This window comes from Gobio gobio, assembly GCF_949357685.1.
Source record: "Gobio gobio genome assembly, chromosome: 19".
NCBI classification, from domain to species: Eukaryota; Metazoa; Chordata; class Actinopteri; order Cypriniformes; family Gobionidae; genus Gobio; species Gobio gobio.
The window spans coordinates 7,185,944-7,204,527 of NC_137112.1; positions in this window are offsets into that span (position 1 = coordinate 7,185,944).

The window sequence follows — 18,584 nt, forward strand, 5'->3', positions numbered from 1 at the left end:
ACTATATACACCAATTAAACCAAATCAAAGCGCTCCCTGTACATTATCCTTCCACTGTGCTACAGAGAGGCCTGAGGCTGGACAATACCACCGGCCCTTCAGTTGAGTGTGGCCAGTTGTCTTATTTTTAGACAGCCCACAGTGCTTGCAGGTGTAGTGATACACATCCTTTGCCAAGCGTTTCCGTGGTGGTTCACCCCTAGCCACTCTTTCCTCGTCTTCTTGGGCAGCTTTCTGCCGTCTCCAGGTGCGCTGCCTGGGCTGAGTAGGGGGACAGGTTTGTGCTAGTGGGTTACCAGGTGGCTGGAACTGGGGTTGAGGCTGGAACTGGGGTTGAGGCTGGAACTGGGGTTGAGGCTGGAACTGGGGTTGAGGCTGGAACTGGGGTTGAGGCTGGAACTGAGTTGGGTCCTGGAACTGGGGTTGAGGCTGGAACTGGGGTTGAGGCTGGAACTGGGGTTGAGGCTGGAACTGAGTTGGGTCCTGGAACTGGGGTGGAGGCTGGAACTGGGGTGGAGGCTGGAACTGGGGTGGAGGCTGGAACTGAGGTGGAGGTTGGAACTGAGGTGGGTGCTGGAACTGAGTTGGGTCCTGGAATTGAGGTGGGTGCTGGAACTGGGGAAGAGGCTGGAACTGGGGAGACTGAGGCACTGGTAGACCTGGTGGGTAGCTGGGAAAGGGTGGGTAGGATGCTGGTGGGTATACTGGAAATGAGTAAGCTCCAGGAGGAGGGGTGGGCAGGGGGCACCTTTTGGAGACTCGTTTCCGAACGAAGGCCTCTCCCTCCTGATTTTCAGGTTCCACAAAAACCATGGCCTCATGCCCATGTTGTGCAGGAGCAGCTTGAAGTTCTTGTGCTTCAGGTAGTGGCTCCTTTGCCAAGTACAATTGTTTTGGCAGTTCAGTACCCTGCAGAAGCATGTCTCTGTCAGCACGTTTCTGTCTTCTTAGGAGCCTGCAAGAGAAACATTGTTCAAGCAATTTATTAAAATTGGTTTTGAATATCCTGCCCTAAGTGATTGGAATGTGCTCCAGAAATTATTGAAATTAGTGACATATTTCAGTAGGCCTATGTGCATTAAAACAATTCCTAGAGAGTGCTTTATACAACACAATAAAACACATTTCACACTGTGATGCACTTGTGTTGCAAAATGGTAAAAGCACCAAAAGTTAAGCATAACTACAACATTTACACAACGACTCAAAATTGTTCACACTTGTTTTTAGTGATATGTTCAAACCAACTGTATGAAATAACGGCCAGTTCAAAAAGCAGAGGTGGCACAGATGCTGAATGATGATACCAACAATAGATGGAAACAATAATAATTGATGATCTTTACAACAGAAGTGAATCGACACTGAACTGACTTCAGCTGAACAAGAACACTATTTTCTTTTAGAGCTGCTGTGGAGCTGAAATGAAACTCTCTTTGCATTACTGATCATCAGTTATCTGCTATTACTGTAAGGCTGCTTTGAAACAATCGGTATTATAATAAAGTGCAATAGAAATAAAGGTGACTTGACTTGACTCAGGCTGGACCCAACATGAAGACCTGATGCAGAATGAACCTCCCACTGACTTTGGTTTTGCAGTTGCAGTTTTCTTCTCTTTTTTTTGGTGTACTTTAAAATGCTTTTCATTCAGAGTTTTCTTGACCTTTAAGGCTTTTGCATTTAGACTACTGTATTTTTACAGCATGGAAGTGCTGAATATACAGACATTCAATACTATATAAATGCTATTTACTATATATAATTCAATATAATAATACTGTACATACAGTATACAATATATTCACCTTACTTAGTTGTGATTACTATACTTTTATGTAATTACAAATTTGTTTGCTGTTACAATATACTTTTTTTCTGTAATTGCATGCACTGGATGTTGTGTTTTTTATGTAGTGTCAAATGAATGATTTTGAGTACAAGTGAAAGGGTTTAGAAGCAATTGTTTGATGTTTTGTGAATTTAGATTGAATATTTGGATTTGTGTTTAATGTTTTGAGAAAATGAGTGATGGTTACAAGAAATGTGTTTTAGCAATTCAGAAAAACTGTAATGACTTGCCTGGTTAAATAAAGTTTCAATAAACTAAACTAAAAATAAAGTCCATTGTCTTTACTTAGTATAATTTTTTAAAGAAACATGTACAGGAAGGTTTTATAAGTACAATCTTGATATGCTTCTGTGATTGTATAAAAGTATTGCACAAAAGAAGACTCACCACGAGGAGACAGTAGTGGTGTTTACTGGGACCAGAACCAGGTTAGTCTGTCCTAGAATTTCTCTGCTGTCCTCCAGAAGCTGTTTTAAGTGGCCGTATACAGCTACAATGGCTTGTGGAATAGGGAGAGTTTTTCCACTTTTGTCCTTGGGTCTGTTCCGTGCTTGCTTGAACTCTTTAAAAAGCCTTAGGCAAACACATTCACAGACCCTGTGGACTTCAGGGTCCTGAGCCGCCTGCCCATGAGTCATGAACAGTCTATGGAAAAGAAGGATGATTTAATCTGGACTGTATACTTTGAAAATATAAACTAGTGAAGATCCAAATCGTCAAATTACCTCTCTGCTGCCTGCTGTCCTGGAGCAGAGCCACTTGGCTTCCTGGATGCTCTCCATGGTCCTGACAATGTGTTTTTCTTTGCCCTCTTGCCATATTTTGAGGGCATTTTGTCCATATCATTCAGAGCCATGTACAGCTGTACTATTTTGTCCTCCTCTTGTGATGACAAGGCAGTGATTGTACGGTTTAGGCCAACCAGGTACGCTGCCAGGGCATCAACCGCCTCCCAGCCCGAGACACCCCGAGAATCACACCGTACACTCTGAAAATTTTGGGAAAAAAAAGCCAACCTAAGTTCAATAAACGTACACGGTGTTTAGTAAATATTTTACATTGTACATGCATATATTTTAACTTTACATATGGTCGACAATATGTTTTTCAAATATTTTAAAATCAAAGATAGTAAAGGATAGCAACATTACCTGCCCGGATGTGCTAGGACGTGCAGTGTCATCCTCCTCTTCCTCACTGACCTCCTCAGTATCATCCACATGACTGGTCACCACAGATACTGAAGGGTCAGAGTCACCAGCCCTAAGGTCAGCTGGATTGCACACAGTCGTGTCGAAATCCTCATCTTCGGGCTCCTCCGAGGGGACTTCGGTCATGTCACTGTGGTGTGCAGTCAGCTGATCACCTTTATTGGACTGGGCCAACAGGTATTCAACTGCAATCCGCTCTTCTGCAATAATTGTAACACATTGTTAACAGGGAAAGGACACACACACACAAACACAGGAGAGAGAGAGGAGAGAATACTCCAATGCTCAGCATTTCCTTGAGCGATAACTTACCAGTGGGCTTTCCTGGAGGGGTGAATTCAGGCATCAAAGCACAGCCAAGGACCCTTTGGCTCATGTTGTTGAGGTGAGACATTAGTGAAACATCAAATGTCCTGAGGGTTGAGGCCCCCACCACAGCTACAGCTTCTTTTGCCCGGCTCATGTTCCACCTCGAGGCCCCCTCCAACATGTACATCTGTGTGTGCATGGCGTTGCATCTCCATCCTAAGAATGAAAATGCACATATTCAGTTAATTATTCAATTATTTTAAACTGAGGACATGCAAATTTAATGACACAGTTATAGAACAGTGACAGAATAATAAGACAAGCAGCTGGCAGTAAATTCCATGAAAGCAAGCTAAATCCAGGTAGTACCCAGGATTCTACTACTATAAAGTTGACACAATAGCAATCTTTACGACTTAAAAATCTACAGAACATTCTGCAATTTAACATTCGGAACTTACCAGGAATGAAGGAACACTGATGGCGGTGAAAACTCTCCAGAGAGGATGACCCCCTGCCACACCTAAGCACGTTCAGTACTTTGCCACCCTTCTGGAGAGTCCCCGTCTTTGTGTACAAATCAACATGTGGAGGGTCCTGGATGCACTCGAGGTGTTTTTGCTGCATCTCCCACACATGCTGCATGCTGTCAGGGTTAACCAGGCGAAGCCCTGTAGTGTCGGTAGACTCCCAGACCGATTCCAGCAGCCCTGAAATCATGGCCCGAATCTCCTCAGCCCCGCGAGTCCGCCGCCTACAGTGCTTTGCCAGTTCACCTGGGCTGATGCTGGCCATGAGCTGTGCCTCAGTGGGAGCCTGTCCACCATGGCTGTTTTTCCACTCCCCTCTCTTGGCCGCCTTAAGCTCGTTCACATCCTCCTGATCCCACTCAAAAATACAGGAGGAAAGTTTTGAACAAAAGGTTCCATAGAGAGGGTGGTGCTCTGTAGTAAGCCCGCAGTTGAATCTCCTCATAAAATGGAAGATATCTAGCCTCACGATAGACTTCCACGGCCGAAAAAGATTCAGCACTGCAGGTGCACCTGTGGAGGAGGAAAACATTATCAAAAAACATGCATTTGATTTTATTTCAACATACTTTTCAGTCATTATAATTCATTACAATTACATTACATTGATGGTAATAATAATAATAATTACAACCACTATTAAACTTTTGTAAAATATATTGCAATGCACATACAGTATGTGACCCTGGACCACAAAACCAGTCATACGTTGCACTGGAATATTTGTAGCAATAGCTAACAATACATTGTATGGGTCCAAATTATTGATTTTTCTTTCATGCCAAAAATCAGCAGGATATTAAGATCATGTTCCATGAAAATATTTTTGTAAATTTCCTACCATAAATATATAAAACATTGATTTTTTTTGAGTGGATATGCATTGCTAAGGACTTAATTTAACTTAATTTTCAAATAGTTATATCTGGGCCAAATAATGTCCTATCCTAACAAACCATACAACAATGGAAAGCTTATTTACTCAGAATAAGCTTGCCTTTCAGATGATGGCTACATCTTAATAAAAACATTTAAAAAAAAAGACAGTGTTACAATATATTCGGTTCCTGAAATATTTGTTTCCAGTGGGTGGTGTTTTCATGAATATTCATTAGTTTCCCCGTGCTATGGGCGTCCTTGAGGGTTTAGGGTTAGGGTGGGAGGGTTAGGGTGGGAGGGTTAGGGTTAGGGGTGGGTTTAGGGTTAGGGGTGGGTTTAGGGTTAGGGTGGGAGGGTTAGGGTTAGGGGTGGGTTTAGGGTTAGGGGTGGGTTTAGGGTTAGGGTGGGAGGGTTAGGGTTAGGGGTGGGTTTAGGGTTAGGGGTGGGTTTAGGGTTAGGGTGGGAGGGTTAGGGTTAGGGGTGGGTTTAGGGTTAGGGTGGGAGGGTTAGGGTTAGGGTGGGAGGGTTAGGGTTAGGTTTAGGGTTAGGGTGGGAGGGTTAGGGTCAGGGGTGGGTTTAGGGTAGGGTTAGGGTGGGAGGGTTAGGGTTAATACTCTGTCAAATAATTTTATAACAACGTCATGAATATTTTTAAGTTCATAGTGTTTTTTTTTTTAAAGTTTCCTCCACCAGCTGACCAACAGAAGGTCAGATAATAGACAATTTCAAATATCTTAAAAATAAGAATAGGTGTTCGAGAAATTAAATCAATCATCCAATAATAATAATAATTAAAATCGATAAAATTATATTTGATTGCATTTGGAGACTGATTCACCCAAAATTAAATGAAAACAGTACAATGGTGGGTTAAGCCATGCAGTGTTTGGTCCAAATCACTGCAAAAACAGTTAATTACAGCATCCCACACATTCATATTTTCTTGAAATGCTTTTTTACATGATGGCTAAGTCTAGCTAAGACACCATCATAATGGCGTACACCTAACCAGTGGTGCCACTCTATCATTCTGAGCTGAGTTTTCAATGACTCAGTACGATTTCCTCTATGATGGCATAGTTTAGGTCAAGAAAAATGTTTATGACACTGTTATAAAATAATTTGACAGAGTATTAACACTTAGTGACATTTTATTGACAAATTCAACTGAAAAAGTGATCATAAAAACATTAATGATATTATAATGGCCTCAGTCAACGTCAAAACCAACCACATAACAGTTTAATGTTAACCCATAAAGCTAAGTCGTTTCTTAAGTTTGATAATGAATCTGCTGTCATGTTTATGACAGGTTATGATGACGTATTGGCATATTATGCACACCCCTTCAAGTAAAGCGTTACCAAAAAGACCAATAAGACTTGGTTTTGTGGTCCAAGGTCACTTTTGATAAAGTAATAATCTGAAAATCCCACCTGACTGACTGCAGCAATCCCGGTCAACATAGATGACCTGCGGCTCTGGCTCACCAGCATTCTGGTAGCGTCTGACGATGCCCTGGCACAGCTCTTCCAGTCCTGCACCTTCACCTGTTGTCAGAACACTGTTCAGAACCTGGCCGAGCTCATTGCCAATGTTTGTCATCCACGCAGCCGTGTCCCCAATGTCACCAGCCAGCTTTTTGGTGATCTAAAAAACAAGCATAAGGAAACATAAAGACATTCTAATTATATATTTTCTTCTTTTTGTTATGGTCCATTACTATATATATATATATATATAAATAACACAAAAAGCACACTTTTTCATTATTATGATGGATGGCTGAAAATGAAACCTTCATGTATTGTACCTTCTTAGTTGAATCCATCTTTAGGATTCGGCCATAGGTGGAGGTAATCACCCCCTTCATCTCGTCAAGATGGCTGAGGATGTCGTTGGAGTGGACAGTCTCAAACCACTGGGCGAGTGGAAGCGGCCTGAAGGGTGCAGGTGCAGAATAGGAAGGTGCCGTTGTAGATTGGACCAGGGCAACCTTTCTCAAATGATGCTCACAGTCAGAGAGGTACTGGATGGTCCGTCGTGCCCACTCCTCACTGTGGACTTCCTCTACTGCTGACTGGAGGTAGGAGGAACTGTTGCCACTGGTCCTTGGCCTGAGGAAGGTCACACATTTCTTGTCCAGGGCTAGCTGAGAGGTCAGCACTGCTGGAAACATTGTCCTGTGTGCCACATCCAGTTGTGCAAGGATGTCCTGGCTCCATGGGCATACTGGCAGCCTGCATACACTGCAGCGTGGATAGTCTCCACCCACCAGGTAGTAGCGACTACCCATGTCAATGACCTCCCTGACCTTTGGGTAGATCCCAGAATGGTGCATCTTACGGCCACACTGTTGGCATTTAAGAGGAATGCCCCACATCCTCATTGGTGCCCACAAGAACATCCTCTGTCTGAAGTACCACCCAGGCTCAGGAGGAGACGGCTTGGGCTGCATTGGAGGATAAAACCAGTTATCCTGGAAATTCTGCCTGAGCTGTCCTGTGGGCTCATAGAGGCACTTGGCTATCCACACCCAATCTGCTGGCTGGAGGACTCTCTTGAACTGACTGGGAAGAAAGCTTTCCCAATCAGTAACAGCCTGAGGCAGAAGTGGTGTGGGCTGCAGTGAGGGTGCTGGATGTGAGGATGGAGTGGGCTGTGAAGATGTAGAGCGCCATGGTTGTGAGGGCTGTGGAGCTGGAGAGTGGTGTGGGGATGGAGTGGGCCGTGGAGACGGAGTGGGTGGTGGAGGCTGTAGAGCTGGAGCTGGAGAGTGGCTTGAGGATGGAGTGGGCCGTGGAGACGGAGTGGGCCGTGATGGTGGTGGTGGTGGAGGCTGTAGAGCTGGAGCTGGAGAGTGGCTTGAGGATGGAGTGGGCCGTGGAGACGGAGTGGGCCGTGATGGTGGTGGTGGTGGAGGCTGTAGAGCTGGAGCTGGAGAGTGGCTTGAGGATGGAGTGGGCCGTGGAGACAGAGTGGGCCGTGATGGTGGTGGTGGTGGAGGCTGTAGAGCTGGAGAGTGGTGTGAGGATGGAGTGGGCCGTGATGGTGGTGGTGGTGGAGGCTGTAGAGCTGGAGAGTGGTGTGAGGATGGAGTGGGCCGCAGGGATGGAGACACTGGTGTCTGCACCAGCCGTGGAGATGGTGAGGGGCACGGAGATGGTGTGGTCAATTTTGAAGGGCTTGCACGTGGAGCCAACAGGGCCCCATAATGGCTGGACTCAATGTGCTGGAGTAGTCCAACAGCACCCTGGACCCTGGCCCCACAGGTGTCACACTTCTCTTCAGCATGGTGGTCAGAGAGGTGCTCAGAGAACTTCTCTGCCTCCACAACCACACCACAGAGAGAACACTTAATGCCTTGTTCTTGCTGTGATGTCCCTGCCTCCTCTGTGCTGCCGCCCGCCTCCTCTGTGCTGCCGCCTGGCCCTGCCTTATCTGTTGACTGGAAGAAAACAAAGATTAGAAACAAAAGAAGGCCATACTATTCATGTTAAATAATTGAATCAATTATTCTGCAGAACTGTGCACTCAGATAACAGATCAGTGGTTATGGTCCATAAAATAGTCTATTACATGATACAGGGACTTATCATGCCTTTGATATATATAATATTGTATACCTACCTTATGGAACCCACAAGTGCACACTATAGGCCTGCCAAACAGGTCCACCTTATTCCCCTTTTGTAGGGGACAGGCATCAATCCGCTCCAATGCCTCCTTCCATCTTTTGCTTCCAGGCCTTTTGCCTGTAGTGAACTGGAAGGTGCCCTGGGCATACCTATGGCAGACGTCATTCCAATAGGCGTTGGATTTGCCTGTTTTGGTCATATCTGAAAAATACTGTGGAACAAATCAATGTAGTTGTGCATTTCTATTGGTTTTGTTAATATAGCAAGAGTAGAATTGAGTTTTTTTTTTTTTAGGTTGAACATCTGTTTTGACAACATGCATTTTAAACTTGCAAATAAAATAGCTAGCTAGTAGCATATATGTATACAAAACAACTTTCACAACATCGGGCTGTAGAATTTAATCTAATTCATTCACTTTCGTCTACCCCGAAAGATCTGGGGAACATAATATTATTCTACAGTCCAACAAATGGTTGAAATCTATATCGTAGTCTTTGTAGTTCACGCTGTTAACTTAACCCTCTAAGTCACAGCACCAAAAAAAAATATATACATATATCACCTGACATTAAATACAAAATGAAATATCTTTTTATAAAACAAATATATGCATGTGCATCAATATGTAAATAAATATGTTTGATTATTAAAATAAATGAAAAGTTAAAAGTTTTATTTTATATACTAAAACCTTAGAGACTGTGCAGTTAGAGCACTTTTGTTCAGGCAATATGCCTATCATTCAAGTGCTCCTAGGTAAAAAACAAACTAACAAAAACAAAAAAACTAATAACATTTTCTAATGCATATATTGACCCCACAGTAAATACTAAATACTAGTGTTTTTGTGTCATACTATAATAAATTGTAGTGTACTGTATATATATATATATATATATATATATATATATATATATATATATATATATATATATATATATATATATATATATATATATATATAGTAAACTGATAAACTGTAATGGTCACACTTTACTATATGGTTCATTGGTTAATATTATTTAACTATATTAGTTAACAGTTATTAGTTATACAATTTATTGTTTGTGATATAAAACTGTATTTTCATTAACTAATGCTAACGAAGATGCTAACGAAGCATAGTTAGTTGATGTCAGTTAACGTTACTAATGTGTAACTACTGAAACTGATCTTAAAGTGTTACCACTGCAACAAATACTGTATAATATAACCTGTTGTAGATGTAAATGTGTACAGTATTGGGTATTTGTTTATATTACTATAACGTTAGTTGTTACCAAAGCAACTGTAAAATTACCACAAATACTATAACGTTAGTACAGTTCGAAAACACTAGTATTTACAACAAACCAACATCTGGATCTGGGGTGAGGGGTCGACATATTTTATGATGGATATATATATATATTATATGGGGTTAAACAATATTTTTTCCCAAAAAAATCGGGCCATGGAGGGTAATGTTAACTAGCATAACTGTCACACGTCACTGTTAAGTTATTTGATAACTTATATTATATTATAATAATTAATTAATGTTTGAACAAATATACCTATAAAGGTTAACACTATTGTCATGAATTTGTGATTTAATAATGCTTAACGTTACCTTTAATCCTCGGATCGCAGTCGATGTTCTGTGAGTTCAACGGGAATGTCACGGAAATAATCAGCCAATCGAGACTGGCCTCCATGTCAACTCGATTGCTGATTGGTTCTTTTTCTGTAGGAATTGATTGGCTCCTTTGCCCCATCGGTTCGGAGTTTTCGGATGTGCGTTAGGATCTGTTCGGATTAGTTAGGTGTTGTTCGGACCTCGTTCGGACCTCGTTCGGAAGTGTTCGGAATGTGTTAGGACCTGTTTCGATTGCGTTCGGACTTGTTAGGAATAGTTAGACCGGCCGATCGCTGGAAGGAACGGCCACCTCGTCACACGGCTGTCCATTAGCACGAAACTGGGCTCTGGTTTTTTTTGGCAGCCAAGTTTAGGATGATGATGTTAAAGTGGGTAGCAAGGTGCTTCAAACAGCCTTGCCGGGCACTCTCAAACACTAAAGACACCAAACGACGAGGATGGGATTCGAACCCACGCGTGCAGAGCACAATGGATTAGCAGTCCATCGCCTTAACCACTCGGCCACCTCGTCTTACGGCCGCTAACAACACGAAACTGGGCTCTGGTTTTTTTTGGCAGCCAAGTTTAGGATGATGATGTTAATGTGGGTAGCAAGGTGCTTCAAACAGCCTTGCCGGGCACTCTCGAACACTAAAGACACCAAACGACGAGGATGGGATTCGAACCCACGCGTGCAGAGCACAATGGATTAGCAGTCCATCGCCTTAACCACTCGGTCACCTCGTCACACGGCTGTCCATTAGCACGAAACTGGGCTCTGGTTTTTTTTGGCAGCCAAGTTTAGGATGATGATGTTAAAGTGGGTAGCAAGGTGCTTCAAACAGCCTTGCCGGGCACTCTCAAACACTAAAGACACCAAACGACGAGGATGGGATTCGAACCCACGCGTGCAGAGCACAATGGATTAGCAGTCCATCGCCTTAACCACTCGGCCACCTCGTCACACGGCTGTCCATTAGCACGAAACTGGGCTCTGGTTTTTTTTGGCAGCCAAGTTTAGGATGATGATGTTAAAGTGGGTAGCAAGGTGCTTCAAACAGCCTTGCCGGGCACTCTCAAACACTAAAGACACCAAACGACGAGGATGGGATTCGAACCCACGCGTGCAGAGCACAATGGATTAGCAGTCCATCGCCTTAACCACTCGGCCACCTCGTCACACGGCTGCCTCTGTGCATATATGTTTCTTTTGTGTGCTGCTTTTGCTTTTTTGGAAAGAACCTAGAGACAACGCCTGAGTCTAGAAAAAGGTAGCATAGCTGGTATTGGACCTACCTCAGAATGTGTTTGCAGTGTCCTTGCACTCTTTATTATCCTACCCAACCTCGTAGGGGACTTGCTGAATCGATCACAAACTAAAAACATGTTCTTGGAGACTGAACTCTAAGACTCCGCCCCTTTGCTGCCAAGATACCCATAATTCTCAGCCCCCAGATTTACAGAAGCAGAGCACTTTTTTTGAGTGAAGAGAGGACAATGAAAAAATCTTTTTGTGCATTCCCCTCGCCTGTTTCGTAGACACACCATGCAGCCATCAGTGCCAAAAGCTGATTGCATAGTAGTTTAAAGCTTGATACCATCCTGTCGTTCCATGTCAAGATAGGACCAGGGAAGATGTCGCGACCTTCACCAATATTCTTTCGCAGAGGCAATATTGTAGCCTATGAGGTTTAACCGAGGCGTGATCATTGCTAGTTGAAAACTTTACCCAATACCCCGCCAGAATGATTTGAAATACAGTCATCCACGGCAATTTTTGTCAGTCTCTTAGGAGACTCAATAACTTGTTGAAGCAAAGAGTTGTGCTGTTCTTGAGCTTGTAGAAGGCTGGCATAGTCGGGATTTGATCTTCTCTCGGCACGTGTTTGGAGTGTCTTTGTGTTCTTAATGTTCATATCCAAGTACCAGGGGGATTGTGGTATTGATCCTGACCACAACAATGTTTTCAGATATGAACACAAGCTTTTTTTGCTGCTATCATTAAAATGCGATTCAGTTTAAGCTCGCCATGACGTGTTGTAAACATTTGGATAGATGCAAGCGGCAACCGTGCGGTTGACCTGTTCACTAGGCTCTCTGTGACACAAAAGCCTTCAAACGGCGAAGATATTTAAACTTACGTGTGCAGAGCACAATGGATTAGCAGTCCATCATCCTGAACCACTAGACCACCTTGTCACACGGCTGCCTATTAGCACGAAACTGGACTGTGTTTTTTTTCTGCAGCTATGTTCAGGATGATGATGTTAAAGTGGGTGCTGAGCAGCAAGAAAATAGGCTGTGATGTTTTTTTGCAGCTTTTTCTAGGATGATGATGTTAAAGTGGGTAGCAAGATGCTTCAAGCGGCCTTGCCGGGGTCTCTCGGACACTAAAGACATCAAACGACGAGGATGGGATTCGAACCCACGCGTGCAGAGCACAATGGATTAGCAGTCCATCGCCTTAACCACTCGGCCACCTCGTCTTACAGCTGCCTATTAGCACGAAACTGGGCTCTGGTTTTTTTTGGCAGCCAAGTTTAGGATGATGATGTCAATGTGGGTAGCAAGGTGCTTCAAACAGCCTTGCCGGGCACTCTCGAACACTAAAGACACCAAACGACAAGGATGGGATTCAAACCCACGTGTGCAGAGCACAATGGATTAGCAGTCCATCGCCTTAACCACTCGGCCACCTCGTCTTACGGCCGCTAACAACACGAAACTGGGCTCTGCTTTTTTTTGGCAGCCAAGTTTAGGATGATGATGTTAATGTGGGTAGCAAGGTGCTTCAAACAGCCTTGCCGGGCACTCTCGAACACTAAAGACACCAAACGACGAGGATGGGATTCGAACCCACGCGTGCAGAGCACAATGGATTAGCAGTCCATCGCCTTAACCACTCGGTCACCTCGTCACACGGCTGTCCATTAGCACGAAACTGGGCTCTGGTTTTTTTTGGCAGCCAAGTTTAGGATGATGATGTTAAAGTGGGTAGCAAGGTGCTTCAAACAGCCTTGCCGGGCACTCTCAAACACTAAAGACACCAAACGACGAGGATGGGATTCGAACCCACGCGTGCAGAGCACAATGGATTAGCAGTCCATTGCCTTAACCACTCGGCCACCTCGTCACACGGCTGCCTCTGTGCATATATGTTTCTTTTGTGTGCTGCTTTTGCTTTTTTGGAAAGAACCTAGAGACAACGCCTGAGTCTAGAAAAAGGTAGCATAGCTGGTATTGGACCTACCTCAGAATGTGTTTGCAGTGTCCTTGCACTCTTTATTATCCTACCCAACCTCGTAGGGGACTTGCTGAATCGATCACAAACTAAAAACATGTTCTTGGAGACTGAACTCTAAGACTCCGCCCCTTTGCTGCCAAGATACCCATAAATCTCAGCCCCCAGATTTACAGAAGCAGAGCACTTTTTTTGAGTGAAGAGAGGACAATGAAAAAATCTTTTTGTGCATTCCCCTCGCCTGTTTCGTAGACACACCATGCAGCCATCAGTGCCAAAAGCTGATTGCATAGTAGTTTAAAGCTTGATACCATCCTGTCGTTCCATGTCAAGATAGGGCCAGGGAAGATGTCGCGACCTTCACCAATATTCTTTCGCAGAGGCAATATTGTAGCCTATGAGGTTTATCCGAGGCGTGATCATTGCTAGTTGAAAACTTTACCCAATACCCCGCCAGGATGATTTGAAATACAGTCATCCACGGCAATTTTTGTCAGTCTCTTAGGAGACTCAATAACTTGTTGAAGCAAAGAGTTGTGCTGTTCTTGAGCTTGTAGAAGGCTGGCATAGTCGGGATTTGATCTTCTCTCGGCACGTGTTTGGAGTGTCTTTGTGTTCTTAATGTTCATATCCAAGTACCAGGGGGATTGTGGTATTGATCCTGACCACAACAATGTTTTCAGATATGAACACAAGCTTTTTTTGCTGCTATCATTAAAATGCGATTCAGTTTAAGCTTGCCATGACGTGTTGTAAACATTTGGATAGATGCAAGCGGCAACCGTGCGGTTGACCTGTTCACTAGGCTCTCTGTGACACAAAAGCCTTCAAACGGCGAAGATATTTAAACTTACGTGTGCAGAGCACAATGGATTAGCAGTCCATCATCCTGAACCACTAGACCACCTTGTCACACGGCTGCCTATTAGCACGAAACTGGACTGTGTTTTTTTTCTGCAGCTATGTTCAGGATGATGATGTTAAAGTGGGTGCTGAGCAGCAAGAAAATAGGCTGTGATTTTTTTTGCAGCTTTTTCTAGGATGATGATGTTAAAGTGGGTAGCAAGATGCTTCAAGCGGCCTTGCCGGGGTCTCTCGGACACTAAAGACATCAAACGACGAGGATGGGATTCGAACCCACGCGTGCAGAGCACAATGGATTAGCAGTCCATCGCCTTAACCACTCGGCCACCTCGTCTTACAGCTGCCTATTAGCACGAAACTGGGCTCTGTTTTTTTTTGGCAGCCAAGTTTAGGATGATGATGTCAATGTGGGTAGCAAGGTGCTTCAAACAGCCTTGCCGGGCACTCTCGAACACTAAAGACACCAAACGACAAGGATGGGATTCAAACCCACGTGTGCAGAGCACAATGGATTAGCAGTCCATCGCCTTAACCACTCGGCCACCTCGTCTTACGGCCGCTAACAACACGAAACTGGGCTCTGCTTTTTTTTGGCAGCCAAGTTTAGGATGATGATGTTAATGTGGGTAGCAAGGTGCTTCAAACAGCCTTGCCGGGCACTCTCGAACACTAAAGACACCAAACGACGAGGATGGGATTCGAACCCACGCGTGCAGAGCACAATGGATTAGCAGTCCATCGCCTTAACCACTCGGTCACCTCGTCACACGGCTGTCCATTAGCACGAAACTGGGCTCTGGTTTTTTTTGGCAGCCAAGTTTAGGATGATGATGTTAAAGTGGGTAGCAAGGTGCTTCAAACAGCCTTGCCGGGCACTCTCAAACACTAAAGACACCAAACGACGAGGATGGGATTCGAACCCACGCGTGCAGAGCACAATGGATTAGCAGTCCATCGCCTTAACCACTCGGCCACCTCGTCACACGGCTGCCTCTGTGCATATATGTTTCTTTTGTGTGCTGCTTTTGCTTTTTTGGAAAGAACCTAGAGACAACGCCTGAGTCTAGAAAAAGGTAGCATAGCTGGTATTGGACCTACCTCAGAATGTGTTTGCAGTGTCCTTGCACTCTTTATTATCCTACCCAACCTCGTAGGGGACTTGCTGAATCGATCACAAACTAAAAACATGTTCTTGGAGACTGAACTCTAAGACTCCGCCCCTTTGCTGCCAAGATACCCATAAATCTCAGCCCCCAGATTTACAGAAGCAGAGCACTTTTTTTGAGTGAAGAGAGGACAATGAAAAAATCTTTTTGTGCATTCCCCTCGCCTGTTTCGTAGACACACCATGCAGCCATCAGTGCCAAAAGCTGATTGCATAGTAGTTTAAAGCTTGATACCATCCTGTCGTTCCATGTCAAGATAGGGCCAGGGAAGATGTCGCGACCTTCACCAATATTCTTTCGCAGAGGCAATATTGTAGCCTATGAGGTTTATCCGAGGCGTGATCATTGCTAGTTGAAAACTTTACCCAATACCCCGCCAGGATGATTTGAAATACAGTCATCCACGGCAATTTTTGTCAGTCTCTTAGGAGACTCAATAACTTGTTGAAGCAAAGAGTTGTGCTGTTCTTGAGCTTGTAGAAGGCTGGCATAGTCGGGATTTGATCTTCTCTCGGCACGTGTTTGGAGTGTCTTTGTGTTCTTAATGTTCATATCCAAGTACCAGGGGGATTGTGGTATTGATCCTGACCACAACAATGTTTTCAGATATGAACACAAGCTTTTTTTGCTGCTATCATTAAAATGCGATTCAGTTTAAGCTCGCCATGACGTGTTGTAAACATTTGGATAGATGCAAGCGGCAACCGTGCGGTTGACCTGTTCACTAGGCTCTCTGTGACACAAAAGCCTTCAAACGGCGAAGATATTTAAACTTACGTGTGCAGAGCACAATGGATTAGCAGTCCATCATCCTGAACCACTAGACCACCTTGTCACACGGCTGCCTATTAGCACGAAACTGGACTGTGTTTTTTTTCTGCAGCTATGTTCAGGATGATGATGTTAAAATGGGTGCTGAGCAGCAAGAAAATAGGCTGTGATGTTTTTTGCAGCTTTTTCTAGGATGATGATGTTAAAGTGGGTAGCAAGATGCTTCAAACGGCCTTGCCGGGGTCTCTCGGACACTAAAGACATCAAACGACGAGGATGGGATTCGAACCCACGCGTGCAGAGCACAATGGATTAGCAGTCCATCGCCTTAACCACTCGGCCACCTCGTCACACGGCTGCCTATTAGCACGAAACTGGGCTCTGTTTTTTTTTGGCAGCCAAGTTTAGGATGATGATGTTAATGTGGGTAGCAAGGTGCTTCAAACAGCCTTGCCGGGCACTCTCAAACACTAAAGACACCAAACGACGAGGATGGGATTCGAACCCACGCGTGCAGAGCACAATGGATTAGCAGTCCATCGCCTTAACCACTCGGCCACCTCGTCTTACGGCCGCTAACAACACGAAACTGGGCTCTGCTTTTTTTTGGCAGCCAAGTTTAGGATGATGATGTTAATGTGGGTAGCAAGGTGCTTCAAACAGCCTTGCCGGGCACTCTCGAACACTAAAGACACCAAACGACGAGGATGGGATTCGAACCCACGCGTGCAGAGCACAATGGATTAGCAGTCCATCGCCTTAACCACTCGGTCACCTCGTCACACGGCTGTCCATTAGCACGAAACTGGGCTCTGGTTTTTTTTGGCAGCCAAGTTTAGGATGATGATGTTAAAGTGGGTAGCAAGGTGCTTCAAACAGCCTTGCCGGGCACTCTCAAACACTAAAGACACCAAACGACGAGGATGGGATTCGAACCCACGCGTGCAGAGCACAATGGATTAGCAGTCCATCGCCTTAACCACTCGGCCACCTCGTCACACGGCTGCCTCTGTGCATATATGTTTCTTTTGTGTGCTGCTTTTGCTTTTTTGGAAAGAACCTAGAGACAACGCCTGAGTCTAGAAAAAGGTAGCATAGCTGGTATTGGACCTACCTCAGAATGTGTTTGCAGTGTCCTTGCACTCTTTATTATCCTACCCAACCTCGTAGGGGACTTGCTGAATCGATCACAAACTAAAAACATGTTCTTGGAGACTGAACTCTAAGACTCCGCCCCTTTGCTGCCAAGATACCCATAATTCTCAGCCCCCAGATTTACAGAAGCAGAGCACTTTTTTTGAGTGAAGAGAGGACAATGAAAAAATCTTTTTGTGCATTCCCCTCGCCTGTTTCGTAGACACACCATGCAGCCATCAGTGCCAAAAGCTGATTGCATAGTAGTTTAAAGCTTGATACCATCCTGTCGTTCCATGTCAAGATAGGACCAGCGAAGATGTTGCGACCTTCACCAATATTCTTTCGCAGAGGCAATATTGTAGCCTATGAGGTTTAACCGAGGCGTGATCATTGCTAGTTGAAAACTTTACCCAATACCCCGCCAGAATGATTTGAAATACAGTCATCCACGGCAATTTTTGTCAGTCTCTTAGGAGACTCAATAACTTGTTGAAGCAAAGAGTTGTGCTGTTCTTGAGCTTGTAGAAGGCTGGCATAGTCGGGATTTGATCTTCTCTCGGCACGTGTTTGGAGTGTCTTTGTGTTCTTAATGTTCATATCCAAGTACCAGGGGGATTGTGGTATTGATCCTGACCACAACAATGTTTTCAGATATGAACACAAGCTTTTTTTGCTGCTATCATTAAAATGCGATTCAGTTTAAGCTCGCCATGACGTGTTGTAAACATTTGGATAGATGCAAGCGGCAACCGTGCGGTTGACCTGTTCACTAGGCTCTCTGTGACACAAAAGCCTTCAAACGGCGAAGATATTTAAACTTACGTGTGCAGAGCACAATGGATTAGCAGTCCATCATCCTGAACCACTAGACCACCTTGTCACACGGCTGCCTATTAGCACGAAACTGGACTGTGTTTTTTTTCTGCAGCTATGTTCAGGATGATGATGTTAAAGTGGGTGCTGAGCAGCAAGAAAATAGGCTGTGATGTTTTTTTGCAGCTTTTTCTAGGATGATGATGTTAAAGTGGGTAGCAAGATGCTTCAAGCGGCCTTGCCGGGGTCTCTCGGACACTAAAGACATCAAACGACGAGGATGGGATTCGAACCCACGCGTGCAGAGCACAATGGATTAGCAGTCCATCGCCTTAACCACTCGGCCACCTCGTCTTACGGCCGCTAATAACACGAAACTGGGCTCTGCTTTTTTTTGGCAGCCAAGTTTAGGATGATGATGTTAAAGTGGGTAGCAAGGTGCTTTAAACAGCCTTGCTGGGCACTCTCGAACACTAAACACAAACGACGAGGATGGGATTCGAACCCACGCGTGCAGAGCACAATGAATTAGCAGTCCATCGCCTTAACCAC